Genomic DNA, 17,518 nt, shown 5'->3' on the forward strand with positions numbered 1-17,518 from the left:
TACTGAAGTGCCAACCTGGAAATGAAACTCCGGCACTTAAAATAATACCACTTCTGAAATCTGCTGCAGCACACAAGCAGTTAATAATATTGCAGGGTAAAAAGCTGGAAAGCAGAATGAACCCATCCTCTTTGACAGTGACTTCAATTTGGGCAGGAACTCGTCCCTCCCTTTTCCCTTTGTTTTTCTCAACCATTCAGTCCATTCTGTGCACTGAATGAGGCAGGGGGTCTGTGAAAAAAAAAAGGATGTAATTAAAGACTATATCATACTGCATATGCACAAGGGGGCCGAAATAAGGTTGCACAGGCAGCCTTAATTCTGGTATTTCCTAACTTTTGAGCACTTGACTTTACACTATTAATGATGTTCTTTTAATGTAGAGTTGTGTGTGTGTAATACAGATGTAATTATTAAAATCCTTAGCTTTCCGCTGGCCTCCTCTATACACTTCCCATTGTGGCATATTATTTCTCATAAGAAATTACGAAAGAAACGTTGTTCGGCTCCCTCTTAAGTCTGAGTCACCACGTTCCTTTCAATATGCCTGAGAGGAATTAAGCTTGGTTTTAGATGTAATAAAAACCTACAGGTACCATTGACTCCAACTGGAATGGTGGGTGCTCAGCACTTCTGAAAACCAGGCCCCTGATGGCCAAAATTTACAAAGTTGGTTGCCCACTGTTTGACTTCAGTGGGCAAGTCAGGTGCTCCGGCCCTTTGAAAAAAATCAGAACATTTATTTAGGTGCCTTAATTTATGTACCGAAGTTTCAATTTTTTGGCCCTATTGTCTTCCCTGCTCTGAATGATTTATCATAATTTCTATTACCAATGTTGACAGGCCTAATCCTGGCATCCTTTAAGCTTTGCTTCCATCTTTTTTTATCCTCTTATATTTGTGTTTTTATCGGGATCATATCACACACACTTAGTTTTGCCTTGATGCTTTTAGTACTTCCCGCAGCCCCCACGTCAGTCTTATTCTGTTTTTGTTTGTGTGTGATTATTTCCGTAAAATAGCATAGTGCTTCATCCGGCACTACTGAAGTTTTGCAGCTCACTGCAATGGGGAAAAGATTTGACTCTTAATGAACTGAACCTTTTTTTAAGAGTCATACATCTGTCAAATGTGTCTTTACTATCCCTTTCACTATGCCAGTCAACCTTATTCAATAATTCTGTGCAAAAAACTAACACTGATACCACATTAGTGTTGAAGACTTGAGCACTGAAAAGTGAGAAATGCAGAGCTGATGTTGAAACATCTGAAATCTGTCATATTAATTATTGATATTATAAGAACCCCTCAGTCATGACAGGGGCCCCATTGTGCTAGGTAATGTACACTCGAAGTATGAAAAGGTCCTGTCCTGACAAGTTAACAATATAAATAGACAAGACAGACAAAAGGCGCCATGAAGTGACTTGGCCAGGATCATACAGCGTGTCAGTGGCAGGAGCTGGAAGTAGAATTCAGTTGTCCTGTGTCACAGTCTGGTGCCCTGTTCACTAGACCATGCTGCCTCTGTTATGTTTATGCCTGAAAATACGGGCTTTATTACCTTAATCCTCGCTTACGCTTTGGTTGCTTTTTGCCACTATAGCAATACAAAGCAGCCAGAAAGCCTTCTTAACTGCTGCACTTGTTATTCACATTGTGTAAAAGTTGGTGTTAACTCTACAACATTCCTCTTCCCAATCCAGGCGGGAGGGAGCATGACGTGGGGAAACTCAGCAAGAAAAACAAAATTTGCAACAACTAAAGTAAAATAAATAAAGAGCCAATTTAACTTTCCTTTCCATATTTCTTTATGAATTTATCTTTCTCTGAAACACTCGGACCTCAGCCAGCAACAGCCTAAGCAGCAACTTGTTCAAAGCAAACCTGTGTTTAAAAATAACGTATTTGCATTTGCATACCATTTCGTGTGTGTGTGTGTGTATATATATATATATTAATTATAATCTGATGCTTTACCTGGAATCTGATATTATACTTCACATCAGCTGCTGGAAACTAATAGTACCAGCAGGTGACTTGAGGCACATTGGGTATGGCTCTTAATGAACTCGAAGCTTTAATCGAGCTAGCTCAAGTACCAGAGCAGCGAAGCCACAGCAGCAGGGGGTTCAGCGTGGGCTAACTGCAGCAGTAGTTACCCGGGGTTCCAGCCATGCTTATTGAAGCCCATGCTGCCCCAGCTTCCCTGCTCCAGTAGCCACTGCTCGATTAGAGCTAACTTGGGTAGGTATGCAATTGCACACCATGATTACAGAGCAGCCATACTTAAACACACATCTACAGCACTGGATGCATTGTTCATCCGGCCGTAGAAAGGCTGAGCTGCAGCAACACCAGAGTGGTATCAGGTCAATTGGTGACTTTTGTGCTGATCCTGCAAGCATCCATACACATGAACTCTGATTCAGCAAGTTACTTAACCATGTGCCATGTAAGAAGTCTCACTGACTTCAAGTTAGGCATGTGCTAAATATCTTGTGGTCTGGGCCATGATTAATTTTATTCATGGAAGTATTCCTATTGAACTTAACGGAATTCCATGTGGAAGAAAAGAAACTCACGTCACAAATGTTTGCAGGATAGGGGCCTTAATTTGTGATCACATCACACCCCATTCACTTTATTATACTGAAGTAATAGTGCATAATACGCTGTGTTATTGTATAATAATTTACACTTGGGATGCATGAAGCGAAGTGCAATGCATTTACTTATTCTAGCTGGATAGCTATTATACCCAACTGCATACTCCCAAGTGTCTCTCTTGCCCTCTTCCCCCACAATTATAACACAAGCTGTTAAAAGAAGGAAAAAGAGTAGAAAGGATTGTAAAGTAAATGTCAGTATAGGTTATAATTTTGCTATTTTTAACCATACAAGTTAATGTTACAGTAGAAAATCTCCCTGCCTGCTGGAGACAAAAATTAGGGGAAAATAGTATTTTAAACATTGATTTTTCCACCAACTAATATTTTAATTAATGAGGTATTGGATTGTGGGGCAGTCAGTTTACTTTAACAAATAAACTAGAAACCGGAAAGTTCAAATTGCCATTGTTTCAGGTATAGTGAAATTTAAAGAAGGTAGTGGGCAGAAATATGGTATAGTAGATCAAAGGATTGTCATGCAGAAACATAAAGAGCCTTGAATTACACTAAATATGACTTAAAGCTCAGTATCTATATTTAACTGTACATAGGTGGTCCAGTGGAGGAAGAGGTCTATTAATAGTAGACTAATAGAATAATTTTGCCTTCAGGCCATTCCCAATGAATATTTATTCTAGCTTTGGTTCCTCAGCATTTCCAATATTAAGTTCAAGCTAAATCTTCAGTGGTTTTAGAATTTTTACTGTAAGTTGGAACGTCCCATGTAAGGGCCCTATCCTGCAGTCCTTTCTCAGACAAAAAGTGTCATTGAGGTCAATGGGAATTTTGCCTGGTTAAAGTGTATGTAAACAGGGAATTGAGGCCACAGTGTAGCAGGAATATTTTTCCTTGATTTTTAATTAACTTTTATAAAATGTATTGGTGGAACAGGTGAGCTCAGTGAATTGGTGATGGGAACCAAAGTTTGGGAAAGTTCAAAAATGGATCCAGCTCTGGTGCTGAAGTTTGTAGCTGGCTCTTAGCTGTGAAATTCAATATCCCCAAATGTTTGCAGTATTAATGCCTACTTCTAGTAGTCACAGTGAATATCAGGGCCTCTCAGAGGATTCAGGGGCCTGGGGCAAAGCAATTTCAGGGGCCCCTTCCTTAAAAAAAAGTTGCAATACTATACCTATATTCTCGTGGGGGCCCCTGCAGGGCCTGGGGCCCGGGCCCCACTTTCTTTCCCCCCCCGGCAACCCTGGTGAATATCTGATGGTTGTCTGGTGTCCTATATTGGGGTCCTTGAGATGTTCAATAGGAGGGTACTGGTTAATGCTGGCTTAGGCACTCATGGTCCCTCTATGAGAAATGTTTGAGGCCGAGGCCAAGGCCAATTTTCTGCCCCCATGCAAGTGTTGGCTACAACTTCTTAGAGACTACCTGTAAGCATAGCAAGTCCAGCTGTCCAGTGTGTTTAACATCTTCCCCCTGCAGGCAATACAAAGGTTTAATGTCACCTGAGACTAGTGCTTGTGCAGTGAGCTTCCCTCCTGTCCTCAGAACAGCTCTGCTTTGTAAAAGGGCATTATTAGCCCTAAATGAAATAGAATTACTAAATTTTATTGACACCTTTTACAGAGACCTTAGGCAACTCTCTCCTAAAATGCCAACCAACCACTCTCAATTTTCATTCAGAAACTGGCTCTGAATAAGGAAAGAGAAAGAGCTCATGTCCAGGTTCAGTTGCAACTGATGCACCTATTATCAGGTAATAGGATAAACTTCACGTTCATCCCTATATCTGAGTGAATTTCATTCCACTCTTCCTCTGACATTATATTTTTCAAAGAACACCTAAATCTCATTAGTGCTTTTTCTTTATAAATCGCAAGCGGTGGTGTCATCTTTTGTCTTTTCCATTGTCCGTGTGAAACACAGGAATTCTTGTAGATCTGGGAGTTCTGTGAATCAAGAAAATAATTAAAAGGGGTCACAGTGTTGACGTTTCATAGCATGACACAGAACTAACACCCACTTCTTGTTTTTTTTTAAGTACTAAAAAATTTATGCAGTCTAATTAATTTCTTTAATCTGGCAAGCAGAGATACCTCCTCTTGACTCTATCATTCTCTTGCAAATGCAACACCTTGAAGATCAGAAATGTTCATGGAGGGATTGTACTATGGTAACTAATTGAAATAAGTCAGGAGAGCCTAGAATCAGGCCGTTTCTCTGCTGCAAGCATTGTAGTTAAGCCTTTTGGACTGGCATAGGAACAATTCAGGTGAAAATTTCGCTGTGCACTCCTCACTCATAGTTAAAATGAAAATTAATTGTACAGTGGAATCAATTCCTAATGAATTTGGATAAACCAAAACTCCATTTATATAGCTCAGTAAATGAAAGTCCACAATTAGCTAAATAAAAGGGAGGAAAGACTGGCCTGCATTGGGCCATGGAAAAGCCTGAGGGAAAATATGCATGAAGTTTATATATAATTATATAAAATTAGCATCAATTGTTGCAAACTCACAGGAAATTAAGTTTTGTTTTAATTTTAAATCTCCATACTTCAGGAGGGTGATGGAAAGCCTGTTTTCCTGCTGAGGTGACTACAGGGGCATCTTCAGACTTTACCCAGGAGGGCCAAAGACCTCTCTCTTCCCCAGAGGTTCCCCATCCCTCTACTCAGAGCGTTCTTCCTAAGTGTCTGTGTGTGTGTCTCTCTCCCCTCATGTTGTCTGTTCCTTCTTCTCCTGAGCCCCACTTAAGTTCCTGTCTTTCATTATAGCTTTTGTCTCCTCTTTTTTATCTCTCCTCTTCACAGACTTGATTTTGTCATGGGAGGGGTGAGCTCAGTGCTGACTTTGACTCTTCATTTGGTGCCCACTCCCTATGGCTCTTCCCCTCAAGACTGGCTTTTCAGAGCAGTAACCAGTGGAAGAGCAGAGAGGAGTGAGTGTGATAAGTAGTTGGCCAGGTAAAGCAGAGAGGGAGTCTCAGTCTCTGCTTCTCAGTTAGGCGTTGTCCGAGAAAAGAGCAGAGGTTACAGGTTATGCCGGTCTGGGGATTAGGAGAATCAGTTCATAAAAGATAACCCCTTCTCCAGCTGAAAGTTCACCTCTTTCTGTAACCAAACTCAAACTAATCCTTTGGAAGAATCTTAAATATTTGGATAAGCATTTATCACCTCCAGATGTTAGCTGTGACTAGAAGAGGGATGGTTGATAATCCGTTCTCATAAAATTTCCAGACTAATTTTTGCAGATTTAGGGAGATAAGCACTTCATCTAAACTCCTGGAATAAACACCTGAATATTCAGAACTCAGAAGTTCCACAATTAACATCCAAATGTTGGGTTTCCACCATCAATATTTTCAGTGTACAATTTCACTTTCTCCTTTTATTGGATGAAGTTCACTCCATTCCTTCTCCACAGTGTAGGGTTGCCAGGCATTCGGTTTTTGACAGGTGCTGACTGGGCTGCTAAAAGTCCAGTCGGCAGCACAGTGGGGCTAAGGCAGGCTCCCTGCTTGCTCCACCTGGCGCCCAAGAGCGGCTGGCACGTCCAGCTCCTACGTGCAAGGGCAGCCATGGGGGCTCCACGCGCTGCCTCCCTGGCCCGAGCGCTAACTCCGCAGCTCCCATTGGCCGGGAACCACGCAGAGCCCTCTGGCCCGTCTGCCTAGGAGCCAGACATGCTGGCTGCTTCGGGGAGCCACCTGAGGTAAGTATCATACAGGCAGAGCCGGCGCCCCTCACTCTCTCCTGCACCCCAACCCCCTGTCCCAGTCCTGAGCCCCCTCCCACACCCAAACTCCCTCCCGGAGCCCACACCCCCTCCTGACCCCAACCCCCTGACCTGAGCCCTCTCCCTCACCCAAACTCTCCCCCGGAGCCCCCACCTCCTGCCCCAGCCTGGAGCCCCCTCCTTGCTCCCCAAACCCCTCATCCATGGCCCCATCCCAGAGCCTGCACCCCCAACCGGGTGAAGGTGAACGAGGGTAGGGGAGAGCGAGCAACCGAGGGAGTGGGGATGGAGTAAGCAGGGGCAGGGCCTCGGAGAAGGGGCAGGGCAGGGGTGGGGCCTCCGGTATGGGGCAGGGAAGGGGTGTGCGATTAGAAAGTTGTCAACCCTGACACAGTGCCCAAATAAATTACGGAGGACTTATTCGGGGAAAGTATGCTAAGGTTAGGAGGACAGAATCCACTCTATAACCTCTGTTCAACCATGAATCCAGCCCTGTTTTAGGCTGGGATGAGGATCATCACCACTGCACACCTCCTACACAGGAACTTCTGGTCACTGGGTCTGCATAGTCAGAGACTCACTGCTCACATTGCTTCCAGCCCACCTCTAGTTCCTCCTCTGAACTGACCTGTGTAGAGCTAGCAAGGAGCCCAGCTCCACTGTACAGGGGCTGTGAAGGCTCCTAATTCATCCTCTCCATAGCAGCCTTACCCAGGAGAATTTACATGAAACTAAACTTTTCGTGCATTCAGCCTTCCACGCTGCTTACTATAATGGGAGAATTTCATTCATAATGAAGACGTTCTGTGATTAAAGTGACCAATATACTGGGGTATGACAGCATGTCATGTAACAGACCCAAATTCTCACTGTAAACTGCCAGAGGAAGGTATCTGGACGGACTTAAGAACTGAAATTTTCTATTTCACCTGCTAACCTAGTTCTCTGGAAGTTTCAAATCTACTGCAAAGTGAAAGGTCTGGGCTGAAATAGCATTTTCCTACAGCTAATCTGGGATGGCTGGCATATCTCATACCATTGCTACTGTTTCTCTCAGTTGCAGAATAATGAATTAAAAGCTAGTGTTAGATATGAATGGAGCTGCATGTTGATGTGAAAAAAAGTTCTCACATCTCTTTATAAAAAAAAGCACGAATAGGATTTCTTCAGGTGCACTGGAGATTAATTCCTGGTGACTCTGTTCCTCTCATCAACCTGACAAACTAAAGAGCTACTTTTTTTAAGTGTGTTTTTTATTTGATTTGTAAGTGTTTAACTACCTATGGGTCTGCTGCTACAAACACTAATTTCCAGATGTAATATTTACTAGTGATTAGTCCCATGAAATGACAAAAAATTATAGTCCAGTTGAACCAAGTGGGACTACAGGGTAGCAAGCACTCTTGATAGAAAGTATTTGCAGGATCAGGTCTTCACATATGAAAAGACCTTATTAGCATAATGCTGCACACTTGAGATGGTCCAAAGAAGAGAGTGAAGCTCCATCTTTGAATTTCAACTCCTCTCCCCCACCACTAAAGTTTGGAGGCATTTAATCAGAAGGGCCCATGGGGGCTGGAACTACAACTCCCATACGGCAATGCACTGATAGGGAAATGCAGTTTAAAATTATGTTGAACTGATTCAAAACCAAAATATTTAGGGTCGGTTAAAGGAATTAAATATTTCTATTTGACTCAAACCAACCCAAAATGAAATATTTCATTTTAATTTTCTCATGTCTCCGCCCCCCCACACTCCCCAAATCAGCATTTTCCAGTGGAGAATTTGATTATGGTAGAAACTGCATTTTTTGTTGAAAAGTCATTCTGATGGAAAATTCCCAACCAATTCTACTTAAAAGATAAAGAGATTTATCTTTGGTGTATCTTCGGGGAAGTCAGTAGAATTAAACTAGAGATGAACATTTCCTATGCAGTATATTTGCTAGAACAGTGACCTTTTTTGGCTTTGGTTAAATTATCACTGGAAAATAACCTGTGCCCCTGTTGCACCTATGTAACTGAGAACAGTTTTGTTTAAAAACTAGGACAGCTAATTGTCAATAAAGAAGCAGGAAATCACTGATGGAAATGAATGAGTTGTTCAAATTTCAGTGAGATTGCTCTTGATGCAGAAAGGCTTAGTTATGGCTAATAAGCCTTTGAAATGGAGATTGAGTTGCCTCTCATATTTTCATTTTGTGTGATTTTAGAAAAAACATATGCATGTGTCAGGGCATCTCATTGTTCTTCTGATGATTTATCATGTCTGTGTGGGATGGTTTTGTTTCCTGCTATGAAATGCAAATTTAGCTCGCAGTGCTCCTGCTGTCTGTATAAAGGTTAAAAAGATAGAGAGATATATTTAATATTAGTCTTGCCACTTTTAGAATTGGCTTTGAATTATGATTCTAGCAAAAAAGATTTTTGCTTGTTTATAACTGGTCTACATTTACTGATTTTACTTAATTTTTAATTGTCTTTTTTTAAGCTTTTAATTTCTAATCTGTAATCATTTGTCCATAAATTAATGAAGCTGATTGATGCCATGACAAAGTGCAGTTTATGTCAGGAAAATCCAAATTTAGTTTTACTGAAATGAACAAAAGGTTGAAGTATCCAAACATCTAGAAAAATCAGGACATTCCTGTACAAATTAGGAGTTTGAAGTACCCTTCACAACAAAAGAGGGTTTTAATCTTCGCATGAGCGTAATTGACTAAAAAGTTCAAGGTGGTTTCAGACTTTTTAGTCTCTCAAGCTGGGGACTCAAAATCTGAGACTGCTTTTGAAAATTTTGGCCACTCATTGTTTTTAGGATGGTTCTAATGATTTTAGACAGGTTGAATTGGGGGGAAAACGGTGGTTACTCTTCCAAGCTCCTCCCATAACTCTTGCCCATGCAAGTCACCAAAATGAGATGCCACTTACAGAAGACTGTACAGATGTTCAAAATATGATTGTATGCTCTCTAGGCTCCTCCAGCTTGGCTCTACTAAGCTTAAATATGCCTATGGGCTCTTCAGACTTGGGTCCTTCTTGATTGGAAGAAAAAAAAGTGGTATCTCCTGCTACCTTGTGACACCAGAATGAGGCCTCACTCACAGTAAGGTGTGCAGATCTGTTACTCTCCTTCACCTTTCCTCCATGATGAATGAAATAATCAACAATTGTTGACATTTAAATAGTCACTGGACATCTGAATTAACAATCCCTGAGATGAAGGTGGTAGTTCACATCTCTCAAGAGCTATGGTTTCAAGTTCCCTGTAGATTCATGCATTGCTTACGCTTGCTTCACATTTATATTTTCTTCACAATCTTAACTAAAAGCTTGTTTCGGGACAGCTGAGATTCTGGAGAATGAAAGAGAAGCTTAAGAGAGGGTCAGTCTACTATGCCATACCACCTAATAGCATCCCAATCTGAGCTCTGATTTCACAGAGGGAGCACAGTTGCCCACTTTTACATAAACATCTGTTCTCTTTCTACTCCTTTTTTTAGCAGATCCCCTGCAGATTACTTGCTGGTTTATCCTTGGTTGGTTCCTGCCACTCTTGGTTGGGTCTCACGCCTTTCTTGCTCCCCTTTGACTGCTGAATGGAAAACTCCATTCCATTCTCTTCCTTATGGGATGATTAGTGTTAGCTGGCACAAATTACTCATCCCTCCTTTTTAGTCACATTAAAACTTTTATTAGTTCCCCACTTTATAACTTGGTATAAAATAATACTAAAAACAACATAAACTATGAACCAAAATGCACTTCTGATAATGACTAGAGGATGGAGCACAAGGTTGGGAGCCCAGGGTTCAAAATCCTAAACCTTCCCCTAGCAATGTTGCCTTGGCTAGTCACTTTAACCAAAATATTCAAACTCAGGTGCCTCAAGTTCAGCCTAAAATATGGCTAAATCCATAATTAGACAACAATATGTGATTTGTACTTATTGGCTTCAGTGGGTTGCTCTACAAAAGGATCTCACAAAACTGGGTAACTGGGCAATAAAATGGCAGATGAAATTTAATGTTGATAAATGCAAAGTAAAGTACATTGGAAAACATAATCCCAACTGTACTTATACAATGATGGAGTCATTGTGGATAGTTCTCTGAAAACATCCACTCAATGTGCAGCGGCAGTCAAAAAAGTGAACAGAATGTTGGGAATCATCAAGAAAGGGATAGATAATAAGACAGAAAATATCATATTGCCTCTATATAAATCCATGGTATGCCCAAACCTTGAATACTGTGTGCAGATGTGGTCGCCCTATCTCAAAAAATATATATTGGCATTGGAAAAGGTTCAGAAAAGGGCAACAAAAATTATTAGGCGTATTTAACGGCTTCCGTATGAGGAGAGATTAATAAGACTGGGACTTTTCAGCTTGGAAAAGAGGCAACTAAGGGGGGATATGATAGAGGTCTATAAAATCATGAGTGGTATAGAGAAAGTAAATAAAGAAGTGTTATTTACTCCTTCTCATAATACAAGACAAGAGGCCACCAAATGAAATTAATAGGTAGCAGGTTTAAAACAAACACAAGAAAGTATTTTTTCAAGCAACGCACTGTCAACCTCTGGAACTCCTTGCCAGAGGGTGTTGTGAAGGCCAATACTATAACGGGGTTCAAAAGGGAGCTATAGATAAGTGGAAGATAGGTCCATCAATGGCTATTAGCCAGGATGGGCAGGAATGGTGTCCCTAGCCTCTGTTTGCCAGAAGCTGGGATTGAGTGACAGGGCATGGATCACTTGATGATAACCTGTCTGTTCATTCCCTTTGAGGCACCTGCCATTGGCCACTGTCAGAAGACAGGATACTGGGCTTGATGGACCTTTGGTCTGATCCAGTATGGCCGTTCTTATGTTCTCTACCCAATAAAAGACTGAAGCAGCTGACCTCTTACAAGATGCACAATTCCCATTGAATCAGTGTGAGTTGAGGGAGTATATGAGCACAGGTTTTATATTTTTCCACTATTAGGGTGCATAACTGAGACCATTATTTGGCTTGTTCAGCTAAGTGTGGTAAAAGCAAACTGCAGAAACAAAACTTGATCCCATTTGAACAACAAAACTGTGAACCCTGTCCCTGAGAATAATTATTTAGTTATTAAAAACAAACAAACTTCAAGATCAGTAGAGCCAATTGTAGCAATTAAATTTACATACCAATAGAATTTTGCCTTCTATGAGAACAGACAGAAGAGAATGGCTCAAACTGAGGGGAGCTTTGGATTTCTGATGTAAACAACCCCATTTGCTGCTTTCTCTCTTGGCATAATAAATTTTGTGAATAAGGTTGTCTATTCGTTAGCCTCAGATGTGGATGGTGCTATCCGGAAAAGTACAAAATGAGCACGACTATTAATTCAGATCAATATGTGACTCTGGTAGAAAATGTGAAGCATACCTAACCCAGCTAACTATACCCCTGATAAATGTGGTGAGAGCACTGTGTCACCCGTGCCTTTCCTTTCTTTATTTCCATTATCCATCAGGACAACCCAGGAGGGAATGCCTGGGAACTGTGTAGTTCTATGTAATAAGCCACAATGCTAATGAGGCATAACAAATTGAGGAAGTATCATGTATAATCCTGATCCTTCATTGACACTATTACCAGTATAGATTTCAATACACCATTTGTTATGTGCTTAACACAGATGAAGCGGGAGGGTGTAGCAGTTACTTCTTCCATCATGGCATTTTTCAAACAGTTGTCATACTCCATGACAGAATTCTATGGTAATACCCTATGTTTTTTGCTACTGCTGTTTCTCAGCAGGATTTGCTGCTTGTTCTTGTAGGAGGTCAGCCAGACTTTGTCTTTCTCACAGTTTCAGTTTCCTACTGGGATTAAGGGTCTAACATATTTCTGTAGCACATCAGCTGAACCCAAGATAAACAAGCATACTGAACAACATGGCCCTGATACATTACTGCACTCTAGAAATCAAGGTGTTGCAAAGTTTCCCCACTGCAAGATTTTACTGACATAAACCAGGGTGTTTGAATGATGATGATTTTAGTGAGAACATATCAGAATGTACTGAAAATTTTAGACTATATGATTTTTCAGGGCAGAGACCATAACTTCATATATGTTTGTACATAGCACACAGCAGCCCCACTCTGGATGCTATCATAACACAGATATTAAATGTAACCCCCCTTTCCTCCCTGGGTTACTTGAGAGCAGGCAACACTCACCTGGGTGCCTGATGTTGTTGACATTAAAGAAGATCCTGAGTATCGCAGTGGTGCTGTTGGATAGGTGGGAACCCTCTATTCACCCCTTTGCTGCAGTCCCTTTACTTCTAAAGGAATTTAAAATTGGCGGTGCCTCCACCTGGCTGGTCCCTGTGCACACTCAATGGTGAGCCTTGGGAACCTCCAGGAATAAAGCTATTCTAATCATAGGCACCAACTTTCCCCGGCGCCGGTGAGTGCTCGTGCCCCCCCCACCCCACTCCTGGCCCCACCCTGACTTCACCCTTTCTCCACCCCTGCCCCGCCCCCATTCCAACCCCTTCCCCAAAGTCCCTGCCCCCACTCTGCCCCCTCCCTGCCCCTATCGGACCCCTTCCCCAAATCCCCACCTCTTCCCCGAGCGTGCCGCGGTCCCCCTCCTCCCTCCTGCGCAAAACAGCTGTTTCGCGGCGCAAACGCTGGGAGCTAGGGGGGAAAAGCGGGCATGCGGCGCGCTCAGGGGAGGAGGTGGCCAGAGGCGGAGGTGAGATGGGTGGGGAGCTGCCGGTGGGTACTGAGCACCCACCAATTTTTCCCTGTGGGTGCTCCAGCCCCGGAGCACTCACGGAGTCGGCGCCCATGATTCTAATAATAAATAGTAATATTATAATCTGTGGCACGAGTATAACTCAAAAATATCAATTATAAATAATATATATCCAATATACTTATATTAGACTTAATGCACCTTTACTTAACTTTAAAAAATCTGGGTATAACAGTCTAAAATTAAATGTCACTACTAATTTAAATCCACAGGGGGCAGTTGAATAAAATCAATTAACGAATATAATTTACAATAATAAATGAAACTTATGTAACTGGCATTTACACTGCCACCATTTACCCCACCCTGGAGCATATACTCCTCTGGATTTCAGAGTCCTAGACGCTTGCGTGGGTGCACTTGAAGATTTGCAGCTGGAGACAGCACTCGGTTGGTTCTGTTTATCAGTCCAGCCAAGGCAAGAAGCTGCACAATGATTGGAGCTGGCTCCACCACATGTCAGCAGCTCCGGGTCCTGGTTCGGTGGGAAGATCACTCTGCCTCTCTTCCAACTCAGTAGTCTCTCTGCTGTGCCCCTTCACTTGCAAGTACTTTCCCAAACAAGAGTGGGGGTTACTCACAGTTCCTTCACTGCAGGTCCAACCCAGTCAGCTCTAGGCACAGCAACAAGCTCTGTCCTGGCTCCAGTGAAGCCACCAACAGCCTCTGAGGCTCTCTGCTGGATCAAAGCCCCAGCACACTGTCAGCAGCAGCTCCTGGTATCAGTGGCGGATTTAGAGTTAGTGGGACCCTGTGCTCAGCTTCATTTTGGGTCATCCCCCCCGGGGGGGGGGGAGCATTCTCTCTTATCTCCCCCACCCTGTTTTTCATTTTTTTCTGCATTCTCCTCCTGGGGCTCAGGGCTGGGGGTGCAGGGTCTGAGTGGGAGTTAGGGTGCAGGAATGGGCTGGGAGTGCAGGGTCTGGGAGGGAGTTAGGGCGTGGGAGCAGGCTGGGGGTGCAAGGTCTGGGTGGGAGTTAAGGTGCAGGAGGGGGCTCAGGGTTGGGGTGCAGGGTCTGGGAGGGAATTAGGGTGCGGGAGCAGTCTGGGGCTGGGTGGGAGTTAGGGCATGGGAGCGGGCTGGGGGTGCAGGGTCTGGGTGGGAGTTAGGGTGCGGGAGGGGGCTCAGGGCTGGGGTGCAGGGTCTGGGAGGGAATTAGGGTGCGGGAGCAGTCTGGGGCTGCGGGTGCAGGGTCTGAGTGGGAGTTAGGTTGCAGGAATACGCTGGAGATGGGGGGTCTGGCCAGAAGTTAGGGTGCAGGAGGGGGCTCAGGGCTGCAGCAGCGGGTTGGGGTGCGGAGCACTTACCTAGGGCAGCTCCCATGTGGTACGGGGAATGCAGGCTCCGCAAGGCTCTGTGCTTGCCCCGCAGGCACCGCCCCCATAGCTCCTATTGGCCGCGATTCTCGGAGCCGCCTCCACCCCGCCAGAACATAAGGGCTTTAGGGGCTGCAGCCCAGGGCTAAGTGGGTCCTGGATTCCTTGGCTGCAGCCCCTGAAGCCCCATCCCCTTTCTGAATCCGGCCCTGGAGGTCTCAGGAGGAGCACAGGGCAGACACGCAGCCAGAAAGAAGCAGCGGTTTCCCCTTCAAAGTGCTGCTTCTCTCCAGCCGGCTGCGCGGCTGCCCTGTGCTCCTCCCGAGTCCTCCAGCCCACGTTCACAGTGCTCCCGCCACCTGCACCTCCCGCCTGCTTCCCTAAGGGTGCAGGTGAGCCTCCCTCCCTGCTCCCCACAGCTTCCCTCCCGTGGAGCAGCCCCCCCACAGGGGGTGTGCTGGTGCTCAGCTGCCCAAGTGCCCAGCCCTGGGGCCCCCTGTTGTTGGGAGGGCCCATGCCAGGGCACTGCGTGTTTCATGGTAAATCCGCCCTGCCTGGTATGGACAGAGCTCCACAGCAGCAATCTCACTCCTTTTCCCAAAATGCAGTCCATTGCCTGCTCTTCCTGCACAAGGAAGTTGCTCCCTCTTTCCCCACGGCATCGTGGGAGTTGTGGTCTTTAAGGCTAGATTTCAGCACACAGGCTTTTCCTCTTGATCAACTCCCAATAAAGTTCAGAGGCACTAAAACAGAGGTGGGCAAAGTACGGCCCGCAAGCCACATTTTTGATTTAACATCTTGACATGCTTTCAAATGATCAAGTGTCACAAACAGTGGTAACTTTTGATGTAATTAACGAGCAAACTGAACAGTTCAACTGTAGCATACCATTTTAGTGATTTAGAATTTCACCAGGCTGTTAAATGTAAAGCCGTTAATAAAATTTCTATTATAAATAGGCATAGCTCTTTCCAAGTTTTGCCATCACTGAGACAGACACCTTCATGTGGCTTTTTGCTTTAAAGTAACTATAGCTAGTATGGGACAAGTGTATACTCTGTGCAATTTACACCTCCTTACTCAGGCATAGCCTAACAACTCTCTCAAAACATTAAGAAACCTTGTCTCTCTCACCAACAGAAGTTGGTCCCATAAAAGATATTAACTCTTTCCTGTAGTAAGTTCATTCCCATTAAGGCCCTCAACACCAAAGTTGTACAGTACTACTTTAACAATACAGCATAGTTAAAGTGGTTTGACCTCCTAGTGTGGATGCAGCTATGTTGGTATAAAGGTGCTTATATTGGTATAGCATATTCCTGTAGAAGGGGAATTAGCTATATACTACTATATGCACTTTTATACTAGTATAGCTGTGTCCACACAAGGGATCCGTTATTCTGTTATAACTATTTCTGTTAAATACACATAAGCTTTCGTGGGCTAAAACCTACTTCATCAGATGTCTGAAGCAAAAGATACAGGAGCAGGTATAAATACATGAAAAGATGTGGGTTGCTTTACTAAATGTTAAATCAGTCTATCAAGATAGATCAATTAACAGCTGGATACCAAGGGAGGATAAACGAGATAGTTATAGCCAGTATAAGATCTGTAGAGCAGGACTTAGTGAGTTAGTCACCCATTTTCCTCTTTGAGTTTGCCTAATCATGTCTAAAATCTTCTAAAGTGCAGGAAACTGCACTTGCTGTTTTGCAATTTGTGGGAAGAGACTTCTGGATTCTCCATTTTTCATTTGTATTGCTTTCTCCTTTGCATTTTCATATTCACAGACCTGGTTATCCTATGCTTCCTGAAAATTTTACTAAACTGATTTTTAAAAAGGAAAAGATAAAAGAAAAAAATGCGGTCCTTAGTTGATTTTGAAGTATAATATTTTGCTTTTTCATAAGGGACAAATAAATGCTTCTGGATCTAATGCACCAAAGATGCATAGTCATAACTTTTTTGTAATTGCAATAAAAAGGGGAGTGAGGAAGGTCAGACTGCTGAAGACAGGTTTCCTTGTAATTTTCAAGCAAACTTTCTCAGTTTTCAGCAACTCTTTGTGTTATTTAATAACAGACTTAGCAAAACCACAGCTACAATTGATAACACGTGGTTCTTTGAAAGTGTCCTTCATCCAAGAGTATCAAAATACTTCACAAAAGGAGGGGGGTGTTTATTTTGATATACAGATGGGGAAGCTGAAGCACAGAGTTGAAGTGGTTTGGTCATGAATATACACAGCAAGTCCATGGTGGAACCACGAATAGAAGAAACACAGTCTTTTGCTATCAGCACAGTATCTATGTGACATATATGATACTATGTTTACATGCTGATTTTATTATTCCGAACTAGGGAATACTGAATGTCTAACTGTAGTATATAACTGAATATGAAATATCTGGAAACTATTTAGCCACAACTGAATCATGGAGACAGCAATAAATGATATAGTTAGTCATGTGTAATAGATTTGATCATTTATTGCTACAGGGCATTAGTAATAAAAACCATTACCAAAAGTTAGTCAACCTTATAATCCCACAAAGCAAAACATATTAGTTAACTATTAATTTTTATTTTATATTAATAATTTTCAATTATCATAATACATAGAACAAGGGTTTTTTTCCAATTAAAAATTTTCTCGGGTTTCAGGTAGGTATACAAACCAGAAAGAAAGAAAACATTGACAGTGAGAAGAGGAGAAAAGAAGCAAAGGAAGGGGGAATAAAAAGAAGTGTGTAGCAGTGTGATACCAAGGATTACAGTGTACAATGGATCATTGATCTTTATGTTTCAAGGAATAAATACAGTGGGCCGGATTCTAATTTATACTAAGACCCCTTGAGACCTTTCTGGTGTAAAATTACATTTATACTCACTTTACAGTCCCTTTACCCTACCAGAATGGTATAAAGCAGTGTTGGTGTAAATGAAACTCAGGGTCAAAATATTTTCAAAGTGTTCAAGTCTATTAAGTCTCTAGTAAGCTATTCTTTCCAAAGTTGCAAGTTT

General features: G+C 42.8%; 1 long non-coding RNA gene across 1 annotated transcript in view; it reads right to left on the reverse strand.

Annotated features, from left to right (window-relative positions):
- Positions 1-4,448: 4,448 nt before the first annotated feature.
- The window catches only part of LOC123361982, a 124,804-nt gene continuing 111,734 nt past the window's right edge, over positions 4,449-17,518 (reverse strand). The window contains exon 3 of the long non-coding RNA XR_006576308.1: positions 4,449-4,576. This is a non-coding gene — a long non-coding RNA (uncharacterized LOC123361982). The remainder of the gene's footprint in view (positions 4,577-17,518) is intronic.

The sequence above is a fragment of the Mauremys mutica genome, chromosome 1 (genome assembly GCF_020497125.1).
Source record: "Mauremys mutica isolate MM-2020 ecotype Southern chromosome 1, ASM2049712v1, whole genome shotgun sequence".
NCBI classification, from domain to species: domain Eukaryota; kingdom Metazoa; phylum Chordata; order Testudines; family Geoemydidae; genus Mauremys; species Mauremys mutica.